This window comes from Bufo bufo, chromosome 11 (genome assembly GCF_905171765.1).
Source record: "Bufo bufo chromosome 11, aBufBuf1.1, whole genome shotgun sequence".
NCBI classification, from domain to species: Eukaryota; Metazoa; Chordata; class Amphibia; order Anura; family Bufonidae; genus Bufo; species Bufo bufo.
In genome coordinates this window covers 33,449,419-33,464,452 of record NC_053399.1, presented here as the reverse complement: position 1 = coordinate 33,464,452, position 15,034 = coordinate 33,449,419, and the positions used below count along the sequence as shown (strand labels likewise).

Sequence of the window (15,034 nt, the reverse complement as noted above, 5' to 3'; positions counted from 1 at the left end):
ATTTCCATATTAGTCAAAGACCATTGTAAGCATTGGTATCACCCACTTTCTAATGATCAAGATGAACCTAAACATACAGTTCTTGGATTCTGATCCTCTAAAAGATACAACTCATATACAAGGACTGGACCAACATGTCTTGAGCTGAGGGTAGAAGAGTTTGGGTGGTTCATGTCTCACTAATAACTATAATTAGACATCTACGAATTCTTGAACCTGTTGGCAAAACCTATATACAGTAGTTCTAGATAGGCAGAAGTAGAAATCTTTACCACTTCTCAACATATAGGAGCCAAGGGCTCATAGTCCATTCTAGAACACTGATGCTGGAACCATAAATGGTGCTACATATAATTGGATACTTAAAGGGAATGAGTCATCAGAAAACAACCTATTGTTTAAAATCATATTTTTAGAATTTTTTGTGTTTTTTCTTTTTCCACATCACTACAGTATGTTAAAAAAAAAAAAGTATATAATCATAATAGGTCATGATTTCCTGTTCTGTACAGGTAACTTTCCATTAGCCATTATACAGGTAACTTTCCATTAGCCACAGGTGTAATTACAATGACAAGTAACACCTCTATATAGAAAACACAGGATCTATCGTTCACAAAATATGACATCACAGCTTATTTACTCCCTCTGACCTCTGCACAGGTCACAGAGCATGCCTAGAAAAGCTCCTGAACATTCTGTCTATGGCTCATGTAGCTGCTGTCAAGTCTTAGTATATTTTAGGCCTAATGGCGAGTGTGAAAATTGCACTACCACTTCATTTACTGGGTCAAACCCCCAACAATCTGCAGAAAGAAGATATTTATTCAGGCACATTGTCTAATCCATACATGGGACTGTGCCCAATACCTCAGCTCACCTTCATTAAAGTGAATTATCTAGGATATCATATTTCACAAACACATTTTTATGCGCACAAAATGTATATATAACCATAAAAATAATGCAAAGTTATTTCATTTTAAGCACTAAAATGCAGATTGTAAAGCTCCAGTACCTTTACTCATGATTCCATATTGTTTTCCTAATTGGGTTTATTGTTTTTATGAATTCTTTCATAATTTGTCACACAATTAAGCTAGGCTTCTTTATTGCGTTCATTATATTCCAACAGACTTACAGAGGAAAGTTATAATAAAAGAAGGTTATGTCTTATGGTTGAAGACAATCATTTGTAATGGGAATTATGAAATATAGACTCTTGTGGCAGAGATCCAGAAACATGTATTTTTGGCTGATGTACTATAAATCTGTTTGATAAATTGAAAAAAAAATACTGTAGTAATTTTGAACAAACAATCGCAGGTCAATCAAGTACAACTGCTAATCCTACAGTGTTGATCCAGAAGACATAAGAAAAACCTCAAGTTGGATAATCTATCTTGGGACAGCAGTAACCCATTCACTTAATTAGTCTGGTTGCCCCCATTTGCTTGAGTGTAGCTAAGTCCTCCTTATGAATACAGTGGCCAGGTTTGAGGTGAACCCCAACGCTATGCGGGGTCCCCTGGACACTATCAAGGAGCCACCACGTGTTGTTGCCCTCTGGAGGAGATGGTAGGGGGTGGTGCACACCAATGTAAAATAAGTCCAGAGAGTCAAGTTTTGCAGTAAACCAGTGTTCTACTTTACTGGAAGAACACAAGTGCAAACCAATACAGACAATGCACTGAGCCAGCTTCTCCAGTCTCTCTTGTAGTAGCATAAGAAGGTTCCGTGCTGAGGAAAGGCCTGTGCTAGCTGTTCTCTCTGTCAGAATGCTGATAGCATGGCAAAAGGGCTGATGGCCCAGGGTCGTTGGTGTAGTCATCAGGCAGGTTATGCCAATCTCTGTGTCTTCTTTTGGTTACTTGTGCGGTCTGCCAAAGTCTCTCTTACTAAATGCTGGTCCCTATCTGCCACCTCTAGGGGCTCTGACTGCTCTATTTTTATACAGTTTCGAACTGATCTAGAACCTTCTAGTGAGAGGGGTGAAACTGGAGAAGCACAGCCTAAAAGAAACAGTATTACAGTTCAAGGCTGCCATAGACTTGTATTGGGCATCAATACAAGTCAGTTGGAATGAACAAGCAGTTTTCAGTTGTAAACAACAGTCGGACAGAGCTAAACCAGGTGGTCAAAAGTTCAGTGTCTGATTAATTTTTTTCCTCCAAAACTCAGTTCTTCATAGTTGCTTAAGGTAAATGTAGTACATTACTAGCTTCTCAGTGCACAGGCTGGAAATTCCCAAAGTCTCTTAGTGTTGACTGACAGCATTAATGTCACTGATGTAGTAGGGGAGAAACACCAATAAGACAACAAGAGGGAAAGGGAAAGACACTAGGCTTAACCGCTAGGGAAGGAAAAGGGTCACCACCTATAAAACCCTGTTCCTGGCCCTAACTCCTATGCGTACGGGCACTCCTCGATGGTAGAGATGCCCATACACTGGAACCTGGAAAACCCTCGAATGCCCTAAAGGTAATGATAGGGCAGAGACAACCCCCTCCTTCCCAGATTAAGGAACCAGCATCTCGCTGAGGCCTAGTAAACAACCAGGGAAAGAAGACAAAACACAACAAGCGGAACACTTAACTTCTAAGGATGATGGATGAACAGGACTTACAAGAACCACACTCCAGCTCTTCCAAGACCAACTGAACCTATCCAGAGCAAGGAGTGATGAGTAAAGTCAGACTAAATAGGGGGAGGTAAAAGTCACATGATCCACACCTGAACAGGAGGTGTGGACATACCAGCAACACACAGAGTGAAACCAAAAGAGGCTGTCAGATCAAAAATGTGCAGTCAGTCTTTCAGACCTTCTAACACCTGTCACAGGTGTGACAGTACACCCCCCTTCTATGGGTGACCTCCGGTCACCCAGGACTAACCTTATCAGTATGAGCTCTGTGGAATGCTATCACCAGACGACTAGCATTCACATTGGTCGCTCGAACCCACATCCTCTCCTCCGGTATGTATGCTTTCCAGTGGACAAGATACTGGAGGGATCTCCGGAGAACTCGGGAGTCCACAATCCTGCTGATCTGAAATTCTAAATTGCTGTCCACCAAGACAGGATCGGAAGGCAAGGAGGACGGCTCAACAGGTTCGACGAATTTCTTTAACAACGATTTATGAAATACGTTATGGATTTTCAAAGCCTGAGAAAGTTCAGGATGGAAGGCTACAGGGTTACAATGGCAGTGATCTTATATGGACCAATAAATCTTGGGCCTAACTTCCAAGAAGGTATCTTAAGTTTAATGTTTCTTGTAGACAACCACCCAAAATCACCCACTCTTAGGTCTGGACCATTCATACATCTCCTGTCAGCCACACGCATATACCTGTCGCTCATCTTTTTCAGGTTATTTTGGATTTTCCGTCAAATAGAAGACCAAGAAGATGAAAATCGTTCCTCCTCAGGAATGACGGAATTTTAAGCACCAGAAATTTTGAGCACCAGAATCTGGAAACAAACTGAGTCCCCTCTATCGGACACCACATCAGAAGGAATGCCATGAAGTTTCACGATATTGTCGACAAACAGCTGTGCAAGAGTTTTAGCATTGGGTAGACTAGGTAATGCTATAAAATGTGCCATTTTACTAAAACGACCAACAACCACCAGAATCACGGTCTTTCCTGAAGAATTCGGTAAATCTGTGATAAAATCCATGGACAAATGGGTCCAAGGTCTGGACGGGATGGGTAACGGAAGAAGAGATCCAGAAGGCCGAGTATGTGTCACTTTAGCACGTGCACAGGTACCACAGGCTGACACATAGTCCTCAACACACTTACGCAGCCCCGGCCACCAGAATCTGCAAGAGACAACATCGACAGTGGATCTACTCCCAGGGTGTCCAGCCAAGACAGTACAGTGATGTTCCTTGAACACCTTGTGACGTAATTCGGAGGCAACAAACAATTTCTCCGGAGAATAAGAGTCCGGAGCATCCTCCCGTTCCTCCAACACTCTTGCCTCGAGATCAGGATAAAGAGCGGATATAACTACCCCTTAAGACAAAATGGGACTAGGGTCATTAGACTCACCCCCCCCCCAGGAAAGCTGCGCGACAAAGCACCCGCCTTGACGTTCTTAACCGCAGGGCGGTAGGTGACGATAGAGTAATATCTGGTGATAAACAATGACCATCTGGCCTGCCTTGGGTTCAGTCGCTTAGCCGACTCCAGGTAGGCCAGGTATTTGTGATCCGCAATTACCGTAATAGGATGAATTGCTCCTTCCAACCAATGCTTTCATTCCTCGAACGCCAACTTAATGGCCAGCAATTCACTATTCCTCACATCATAATTCCTTTCAGCAGTTGAGAGGTTTTTTTTTTTTAGAGAAAAACTCACATGGGCGCTATTTACTGGGTGAAGGAACTTGCGACAAGAATGCTCCCACCCCTACCTCGGACAAGTCAACCTCAACAATGAATGGCTGAGACACATCCGGTTGCACCAGAATAGGAGCTGAAGCAAAACATTCCTTCACAGCAGAAAAGGCTTGTAATGCCACCTCAGACCAAACCGAGAAATCGACCCCCTTCCTAGTCATGTATGTTAAAGGTTTAACCACAGTTGAATAGTTCAAGATGAATCTACGGTAGTAGTTGGTGAACCCCAAAAACCGCATCAGCGCTTTCAGATTTTCAGGTCGATCCCAGTCCACACAGCACGGACCTTCTCGGGATCCATACGAAAACCTGAGGATGAGAGAGAGCAAGTAACCCAGAAATTGCACTTCCTAAACTGCAAATACACACTTTTTCATCTTGGCATGCAATTTATTCTCGCTTAGGATCTGTAACACCTGGCGAATAAATTAGTATGTCATCAAGGTATACAACGACAAACCTCCCCACCAGATGATGAAAGATGTCATTGACAAAGTGCTGAGAAACCGCAGGGGCATTGGTTAACCCAAAGGGCATGACCAGGTTTTTAAATTGACCCTCAGGGGTATTAAAGGCAGTCTTCCACTCGTCCCCCTCCTTGATCCTTACCAGATTATATGCCCCCCTCAGATCTAATTTAGAGAACACCTTGGCACCGACAATCTGACTAAACAAATCCGGAATCAAAGGAAAGGGGTAAGGATCACAGACGGAAATACGGTTGGCTCACAGAAGTCCTGACATGGTCTAAGGGTACCATCTTTTTTCTTTACAAAGAAAAACCCAGCAGCCACTGGGGACTTGGATGGTCTAATATGTCCCTTTGCCAAACTCTCGGTGATATACTCTCGCATGGCCTTTCTTTTGGGTTCCGAAAGATTATACAACCGAGATTTTGGCAGTTTGGCTCCAGGAATAAAATTGATGGGACAATCATACTCCTGTTGCAGAGGTAACTCCTGATTACCAGTCTCAGAAAATACATCCGAAAATTCGGAAATGAACGAGGGTACAGTTTTAGTGGTAACCGTAGAGAACGATGTATTAAGACAGTTGACCATGCAAAAATCACCGCAATCGAGAATCTGTCTCACTTGCCAGTCAATGGTAGGGTTATGTCTGCTTAACCACGGCAGACCTAACACCATCAGAGCAGGGAGACCCTCCAACACATAACATGAGATAGATTCCTGATAGAAATCACCCACTTTTAAATGAATGTCATTTACCACCTGCGACAGGCATTTTTGGGTAAGAGGTGCTGAGTCAATTGCAAAGACAAAAATACTTTTCTCTAATGCAGTAGAAGTCAACCCGTGAATGCGAACACTGTCCATCAATCAAGTTAACTCCTGCCCCACTGTCGATAAATGCTTCGATTTTCACTGTTTTGGACTCTTGCGCCACCTCGGCAGACAGGAGAACGGGTACTACCAGTAAAAGACAAAAGTAGGTTTTCTTGCTCCCCACCCACACCACCAATAGTAATTTGGGGATTAAACATTTTTTCCTTTTTATATAAAAAGAATATGTCGCACTAGAGTGATCAGGGAACAACATGAGGTGCACCCACTAACAGATCACCAAATCTGAAAGAGGTTGTAGTAATGAATAAATAACAGTGGGGCACTCTCTAAAACTCTTTTATTCATTACTACAACCTCTTTCAGATTTGGTGATCTGTTAGTAGGTGCACCTCACGTTGTTCCCTGATCACTCTAGTGCGACATATTCTTTTTATATATCTTTTACTATTTATTCACCCTTGTATGTCTGCACAGAGGGAGGAGGTGACCATGAGTATATGGGACCATGTGGAAACGAAAAAACAAAAAGTTGAGAATTTTTCTTTTAATGCTGTTAATATGACTACCGATAAAGATGTGATGAGTATGAGAGATATATTTAAGGAATTGGAAATACTTTTAATCAAACAATTGAAACAGAGGTGGGAGGTTAAGACATTGACCAGATATATAGAAAGTAACAGGATCCTTAAAGGCCTTACACTGGTGAAAGTTCCAGCTCAGGACCTGTGTAATCAAATATTTATTGAAGAATGGGATAAAATGTTGCATGAATATTCTACCTCCCTTGTTAAATTAATTATTAAGAGGAGAGTATAAATTTTGGAAGAAACAACTAGAAAGATAAATGATATAAGGCCAATGGTAGACAAATTACCACAGAATGACGAATTTCGCACACTTCAGATCAGATTATGTAATCATTTAGCTAGAATAGAACGGGAAATTATGGATAAAAAAAACTAAGAAATTAAATTATGAAAATAAATTAACTAAAAGAAAGAACACAACGGGAGAAACACAAGGAAACACATCAGTTAGTGAGAATAGGATAAGCACAGCACAAGGTGGAGACACCTATAATAGGGACACATTAGAGAATGTTAATTTCACTATACCGACACAAAATAGATTTGAAGTTTAAGATGAACACGTAAATTTTTTAGACAGGACTCCACCCCACCACAGGAGTCGAACGAATCAGAAATCACCGGAGAGGGGACGAGTACGGAATATGGAATCCCCCATAGATCACCGATACAACTTAAGACACAGACCACAAACTACACAGCGGACACACAGGCCTCAGTATCAAAGATCAGAGAGACCATACACATCACAAGAATACCACAACGATCAGGAACACCGTCTAAGAATGAGGGAACATGAAGGAAAATAAAGATACGTAGAGGAGGGGGGGGAGAAGGGATGTACACAGATAGAAGAATTTATTAACAATGACTCTATCATTAATTTAAGCACGAAAACACTTACGAATGCACAGGTCACTTTATTACATAAAGGCCCGAAGTTTGCTCCCACCACGAAACTCAACAAATTCGATACATTTATCGGAGTAGAGAAATTTATGAGATGTCTTTGTCTCAAAAAATATATATTTTTAAATCCAATCAGTCGTGAAATCACCAATAGTGAAGAATATATACAGTACATACAGAACTAAAAAATATCTCCGAAAAATATCCTAGAGACAAAATGAGCCAGGAGATGGCAAGCTTTAAAGAATGTGTGGAACACGACATTTGTAGAATAAAGGATAAGGTGAGATACAAACGGAATAATTTGACAAATGAGGAAGTAAAAGCGTTGAAAGAACTACAGAAAGAAAATGAAAAAGAAATTGTTATCCGCCCTGCCAATAAAGGAGGGTCAATAGTGATACAAGATACGAACAGTTATAATAAGGAATGCTTACGGCAATTGTCAGATGACAAAATCTATAGAAAATTACCTAGTGACCCCACGGAACAATTCAGATTGGAACTGATGCGACTGTGTACCAAAGGCAAAGAGATAGGGATTTTAAATGATAATGAATTTGACTTTCTAGCCAAAAAACATCCCCGTATCCCAGTATTTTATTGTTTGCCAAAGGTGCACAAGAATAAGAATGATCCACCTGGACGCCCTATTGTGTCGGGGATTGGATCATTGACCTCTAATTTGTCCAAATATATTGATACGATGTTGCAACCTCGGGTCAAAAATGTTCCATCATATGTTAAGGACACTACACAAATTATTAAAATTGTAGAAGCATTGAATTTTAATCAAGATTGGATAATGGGCACCCTTTGACGTACAGTCTCTCTACACAGTTATTAGACACGATCAAGGCAAGGAAGCAATTATATCCCAATTATCTTTGGAGGGCAGACTCAATCAGACCCAAATAGAATATGTAACTGAGGCAATAAATTTCATTTTAACTCATAACTATTTTAATTTTTTAGGGGATTTTTATCTTCAGACACAGGGGACGGCCATGGGCACCAGGTTCGCCCCCAGCTATGCCAATTTATTTATGGCACAGTGGGAACAAGAACACATTCAGCCCAAACTGGGGACGGACCTGGTGCTCTGGCAAAGATATATTGATGACGTCTTTTATTTGGCAGGCGGGAAGGGAAAAATTTGATAAATTTTTAAAGCTCATTAACTCCAATGAGTGGAATTTGGTTTTTACGTGTGACACCAGTCAGGATTTAGTGGAGTTTTTAGATATACGTATCTCAAATAAAGAGGGCAAACTACATTATAACACATTTGTCAAACCCACAGCATGTAACAGCTACATTTTATTCAACAGCTGTCACCTTCCAAGCTGGTTAATCAATATTCTGCAAGGACAACTGCGCAGAATAAAATTTAACTGCACATTGGAGATGTTTTGAAAAAGAAGCAGAAACAATGACCCAACAGTTTCTTAAAAAAGAATACCCCACCGAAATTTTAAATACAGCCTTAGATAAGGTTAGAAAGATGAACAGGGAGGAGTTCTTTATTGAAAATATGAAAAAAAACACAGATACAGGAAATACGGACTTGCGCTTGGTTTTACCGTTTAATGGGGATTTTAAGAAGATACAATTTATTATTAATAAGCACAGGCACCTTTTGAAGAAAGACAAAATGTTAGGGACCTTGGTAACTCCAAATCCAAAAATTACATTCACAAAAGCTTCCAATTTAAATACCAAAATAGCACCTACCGTACAAAAGAAAAGGGATACGACCTCTTCCATTCAAAATTGGGCAGGCATTCAGGGCTTTTTCCGTTGCGGAAAATGTAATAATTGCAAGATCACTTCTTTCCCTAAAAAGACAACAGAATTAGTGTCATCTACCAATAAATACTGCCATAAGATCAGGGAATTTCTCACATGTAGTACAGAAGATGTTATTTATGTATTGGAGTGTCCCTGCAGATATCAATATGTAGGCAGGACCAAGAGACCACTTAAAAAACGGATCGCGGAGCATATTGCGAATATAAAGAAGGGCTTCGAAAACCATTCAGTGTCAAGCCACTTTAAAATAGCACACCAACAAGATCCCTCATGTTTGAAATTTATGGCCATTGATCGAGTATATAGAGATTGGAGAGGTGGGAATCATATAGAAAAAATGTCTATAGAAAAAATGTCCCGACTAGAAACCAAACGTATTTTCGAACTGAATACTCTTTTACCACAGGGCCTAAATGCCGAGTTCGAATTGTTTGGTCTCTTATAGATGGGCGCCCCTCACAGATGATCAACTGGGCAGTTTTTATGTTCTGCCCAGTTTTTCCTCTGGGATGGGCCCCCATCTACTCCCCAATCAACATCGCATTTATAGAAGAACTCTCTCTGAGAAGGCTATATTATATGTTGACTGCTTAATCATGTATTTATAATAATTTTATGATAATTTTGGTGAATGCATGTAATTTAATTGAGTATTTTACTAATTTTCTGATGTTTTAATTCGAGTTTTAGAGAATTTTATGGAAAACGCATCAAAACCGCACTGGAACCGCAGTGTCGACGGTGCGTTTTTTAGACCATAGGATTTGGGACTGATGGGATAACAAATGTATAGAAGGATTTAGATTACAGAGACTGCTATATATTAGATTTGGGTAATTTTTTAGTCCATAATGAAAACCTTTATGCTTATAAGAATATTCATTGATAATATAATTTTCGATATTTTCCTGATATATGATCGGTGTCTCATCATATAACCATCATAAACCTGCCTGAGAAAAACCGCTAACAATCGGACACATGCGACCAAGGAAGCCAACAGGATAACTATTTGCTCTGGCTAGACTCTCCACAGAGTTCCAGAATATTTAAAATTTGGACGATCCAAAATTCAGACGATCCATGACCAGGTTTTGTTATGAACTAGCTGCCCTATATAGGAGGGGCCTTAATAGGGGGACACTAGCCACTGATGAAGGGGTCAACTGCTTTAACCCCGAAACGCGTTTGGTAACGGACCCCCATGTTTGGAGTACAGACGTAGATCTTCGATCGATTTAGGAGGAAAATAACTTATTGCTTTAAAGATCCTGAGAACGCCAGCTGCAGGAGGTCTCTGCTGGATAAGGGAAGCTTACCTTCAGCGAACCTACGTGGTCTTCCGGCGGTGGCGTGGGATCCTTTCGAAAAACAACAGCCCTCGGGACCAGAGCACCGACACATACAGAAGGCGCACTGAGACGAGGGTAGAAGATTCTGCCGAAATTCCTCCGGGTAGGATCGAACTGTCTTCGATAATTAAGTGATCGCTTTTCGAAAATTACAACGGGATGCCGCTGTCTCAGGCTAAGGAGCGGGACGCCGCTCTGTGTATAGCTATTATTAATCGAGACCTGAGATTGGAGTCCAAGTGTTATTAACATCAACTGAACTCGATTTGTGGATACCCAGAGCTTTTATAATCTTTTGACATTTTTGGAGGCAAAGTTTTTAGTGATGGACTACTAAGTGTATTTTACCATAAGATTTATTCATAATGTCGTTTTAGTATGCGCACTTTTTACCATTTATGCTACCATATATATATATATATATATATATGTAATCATTATTGGGAATTATTCAAACTACAAACTGTGAACGACGTATTTTAGATATATTAATAATAACAATTCTATGCATCAATATCCACTGCTCCCATTGCTTTAGAGAGTGCCCCACTGTTATTTATTCATTTTTTCCTTTTTGTTTTCATCTTGATGCTGCAAGTACGGACAAGTATTCACAAAATGTCCGTTCTTGCCACAACAAAAACAGACTCCTTTCACATGATCCAAGCTTTTGACAGCAGTTCCAGGAGTAGCTCCTCCCAACTGCATAGGCTCCTCACAAGGCGCAACCCCTGGTGTCTCTCTACCATAAGTGTCAACGGAAGCAGTAGACCTGTTGGACAGTACGTCCTTAAGGTGAGGCCCCCTAGATCTCTCCCTGAGGCGTTTATCCAGACGTACAGCAAGGGCCATAGCTGCTTACGATCCGGGTCATCGTAGATAAGACCCAAGGCTCTAAAGAATTCATCTACGGACCGGAGGGGCGTGATCCGGTCGGCAGGGAAAAAGCCCAAGATTAGGCGTCATCTTTAAACAACGAAATAATTATACCCACACGCTGACACTTATCCCCAGAAGAGTATGGGCGCAGCCTAAAGTATAATTTACATGACTCCCTGAACCGGATGAAATGGTCACTACCCCCTGGAAAACCAGTCCGGGAGAGCTACCTTCGGTTCAGGGCAGGCCTGGGACCCACCACCAGAACCAGCAGCCCGTGGGCTCTGAATCTGCAAGACTGTCGCGTGGAGGTCTGCTATCTCCAAAGTCAGATTCTGCAGCTGATATAGTATCTATAGTTGCATGGATCAGAACAAAAATGGCGGTAATTGGCTCTGGATAATGTCACGGATGTAGTAGGGGAGAAACACCAATAAGACAAGAGGGAAGGGGAAAGACACTAGGCCTAACCGCTAGGGAAGGAAAAGGGTCACCACCTATAAAACCCTGTTCCTGGCCCTAACTCCTATCTGTATGGGCACCCCTCGATGGTAGAGATGCCCATACACTGTAACCTGGAAAACCCTGAAGACCCTCGAATGCCCTAAAGGTAATGACAGGGCAGAGACAACCCGCTCCTTCACAGGTGAAGGAACCAGCGTCTCGCTGAGGCCTAGTAAACAACCAGGGGGAGACGACAAAAAACAAGCAGAACACTTAACTTCTAAGGATGATGGATGAACAGGACTTCAACAAGAACCACACTCCAGCTCTTCCAAGACCAACTGAAGCTCTCCAGAGCAAGGAGTGATGGGTAAAGTCAGACTAATTAGGGGGAGTTAAAGCCCACATGATCCACACCTGAACAGGAGGTGTGGACATACCAGCAACACACAAAGTGTAACCAAAAGAGGCTGTGAGATCACAAATGTGCAGTCAGTCTTTCAGACCTTCTAACACCTGTCACAGGTGTGACAATTAATCCTTTCCACAAGTCAGTCCAAATTTAGTGAAATAATATTGCAAATGAACAGGATATATTATATAAAATGTAATTCCACAGTATAAAATAGTATAAGTGCAAACAATTGTATAAAATCAATGTGCAAGTTAACCATTCAAACTGCACTAAAGTAATGAGCAATAGGGGCAAATGTTCACCAACATCCAGCCTCCAAGGAACCCTTGCTCCAGGGCACTACATGCACAGTTCCCCCAAATTATATATAATAATTCATGTAATGTATGGTCTGAGTAATAATTAGTATAGAGGCAAAACTCGATTCTTGTTATGTGCATCAATGGCTTTTTTGATGCCTTGCATAATTGATGTGCCTTAGTAGCAGCTGCCTGGTACTGATTGATAAAGATAAGTTTACTGTCCACCCTTATCTCCTCTCTATTATAGATATAGAAAGTCAGATTGCAGCGCTCAACTGCGTATCGTATCAGAGGCCCGGATGTGGCCAGGTCAAAGCCAACATAAACTCTGTAAAAAGTAGAAGGGTCCAGCTTCTGATGATATCCTTTATTCGATGTGGTAAAATCCATACGAAACAAGACAGATGCATAATCGACGCATTTTGGATCTCAAGTTAACGATCCTTACTCATGATGGCCTCTGTGACTCTCCCATATAAATACACTTCCTCCAATCACATGCATAGAAACATCATATCATAATCGGGTGTGGGCCAATCACAAAACATGGAATGACAAATCCAACATGTGCAGGAAAAAAAAAAAATTACAAATTAATTGATACTGTCATGTTTTTGTTCATGCCTGTGGGGAAGCAGCTACCAAGTTCGAACATCCAATATGCCTCTCTACTTAGTAGTTTGCGTCTATGGTCACCTAACTGGGAGCGTGACCCTCTCCACACCCTGAACTCTAAAACTTTTTGTATTACGCTTATGTACAATGTGCAAAGTGACAGAAGAAACATTGAGTGTTTGATAGTGAGGTATGTCAGATAAAGGTCTCCGTATTCTGGTTTTAATCTGTTTGGTGGTACATCCTATATATTGCATAGAGCATTCAACACATGTAATTAAATAAACCGCAAACTCAGTGTTGCAGTTAATATATTGTTTTATTTTGTGACTTCTGCCATTCACTGTGGACGTGACTGTTTGACTAACAGACATATGTTCACAGCATGTGCCCTAATACGAAAGCCACACTGGTTTGGCCTTCGGGCGGTCACAGAAAAGGCTGGGATTAATTTTATGACCCAGAGTAGGGGCCCTGCGTGCCGCACATCTGATGCCTGCTGAAATCACTTTACTCCAGTCGGCATCATAGTTTAGCACTGGCAGATGTTTTTTTTACAATTTTACAAATGTCCGTGTATTCCTTGCTATAACTGGTAGTTCTCCAGGAAATACTAATCTATTCCTATCTAATGTTAACACCCATTGTCTGGCTTTCCTAATAGATTGTGTGGTATATAGCCTGGAGTGTAACCTAGAGCTAATAGCAGCAGCCTCTTCAGCAAAAGATTCGTTGGTGGAGCAATTACCTCGTGCTCTCACCATTTCTCATTTTGGTATATTTTTCATTACATGTGTAGGATGACATGAAGTTGCTAGCAGTGTGGTGTTCCCCGAAGTTTCTTTTATGTTAGTAACAGAGGAAACCTTTGTTTTTGTACCATCTACATATACACGCAGATCCAAAAATGCTATAGAAAATGGATCATGGTGTAGAGCAAAATTCTATGAATCCAAGTTACCATTAAGATAATCTCCAAAAAGTGGTATGTCCGCTATATCACCTGACCATACAAAGAGCAGGTCATTGATATAACGTCCATACCACCTTATGTTATGAAAGAAGGGATTATTAATATCCAACAAAAATTTGCTCTCCCACCATGCCATAAAGATGTTTGCTATGGAGGGCGAAAATCTTGCCCTCCATAGCAGTGGAGTTTTTTACATAGGAGTGGAGTTTTTTTTTATAGTGTTTTACAATATAATTTAACTTTTTTTCTCATCCCAAGTGTATTACCTGACATACTTTATATCATTCAACATTAAAATTGAATGGCCTCCAGCTTCCCCAGATCCCTGAGTAATATTGTATTTTCCTCTCCTGTGCAGATTACTTTAACAATTTTTATCATCTGCAAATATTGTAATTTTCCTCCATAAGCCGTTGTTATTAATAAACCAGTTAAAAATAAGAGGACCAATTACTGACCCTTGTGGTACCCCACTAGTAAGGTTCCATGGACAAATTATTACAATTCGTGAACTTAATTAACATAGTTTGATAGTTACATAGCTTGGACCTTTCTCAGATCTAAGTATCTGATCCAGAAGAAGGCAAAACAAAAAACTCCCTGGCCAACGATAGCCAGGTTTGCTTAATGGCTTACACGACAGTTGGATAGTTTCTCTGGATCAATTTAATATCATTTATCACTGTAATAATTACAACCCTCAAAGTGGTAGTAGATGATTAAAAAAACAGACCATTGGACAAACACTGTGTAAATCAGTTGGAAAGACAAAGATACATAATGAGATGCATGCACAACATGATTTGCCAACATAATTTTCCTGGTCTCTCAGGCATTGGTGCAGTCTTTAATAATAAAGGATATGCGTAATCCATATCCAATCTATATGCGATGTTTGAAGAAAGAAGACCAAGAAGGATCAAATCTTCTGCAAAGACATAGAGGTGCATTATGTCTCTCATCATGTTCTCCATCAATGGATTCTTCTGAAACAACTGGAAGTATGAGCAATACCGGTTCCTAT

At 40.7% G+C, this 15,034-nt stretch overlaps 1 protein-coding gene across 3 annotated transcripts in view; it reads left to right on the top strand.

Moving 5' to 3' along the window:
- SLC35F4 (solute carrier family 35 member F4) overlaps positions 1-15,034 on the top strand; it is a 245,902-nt gene that overhangs the window by 154,676 nt on the left and 76,192 nt on the right. The window lies entirely within an intron of this gene.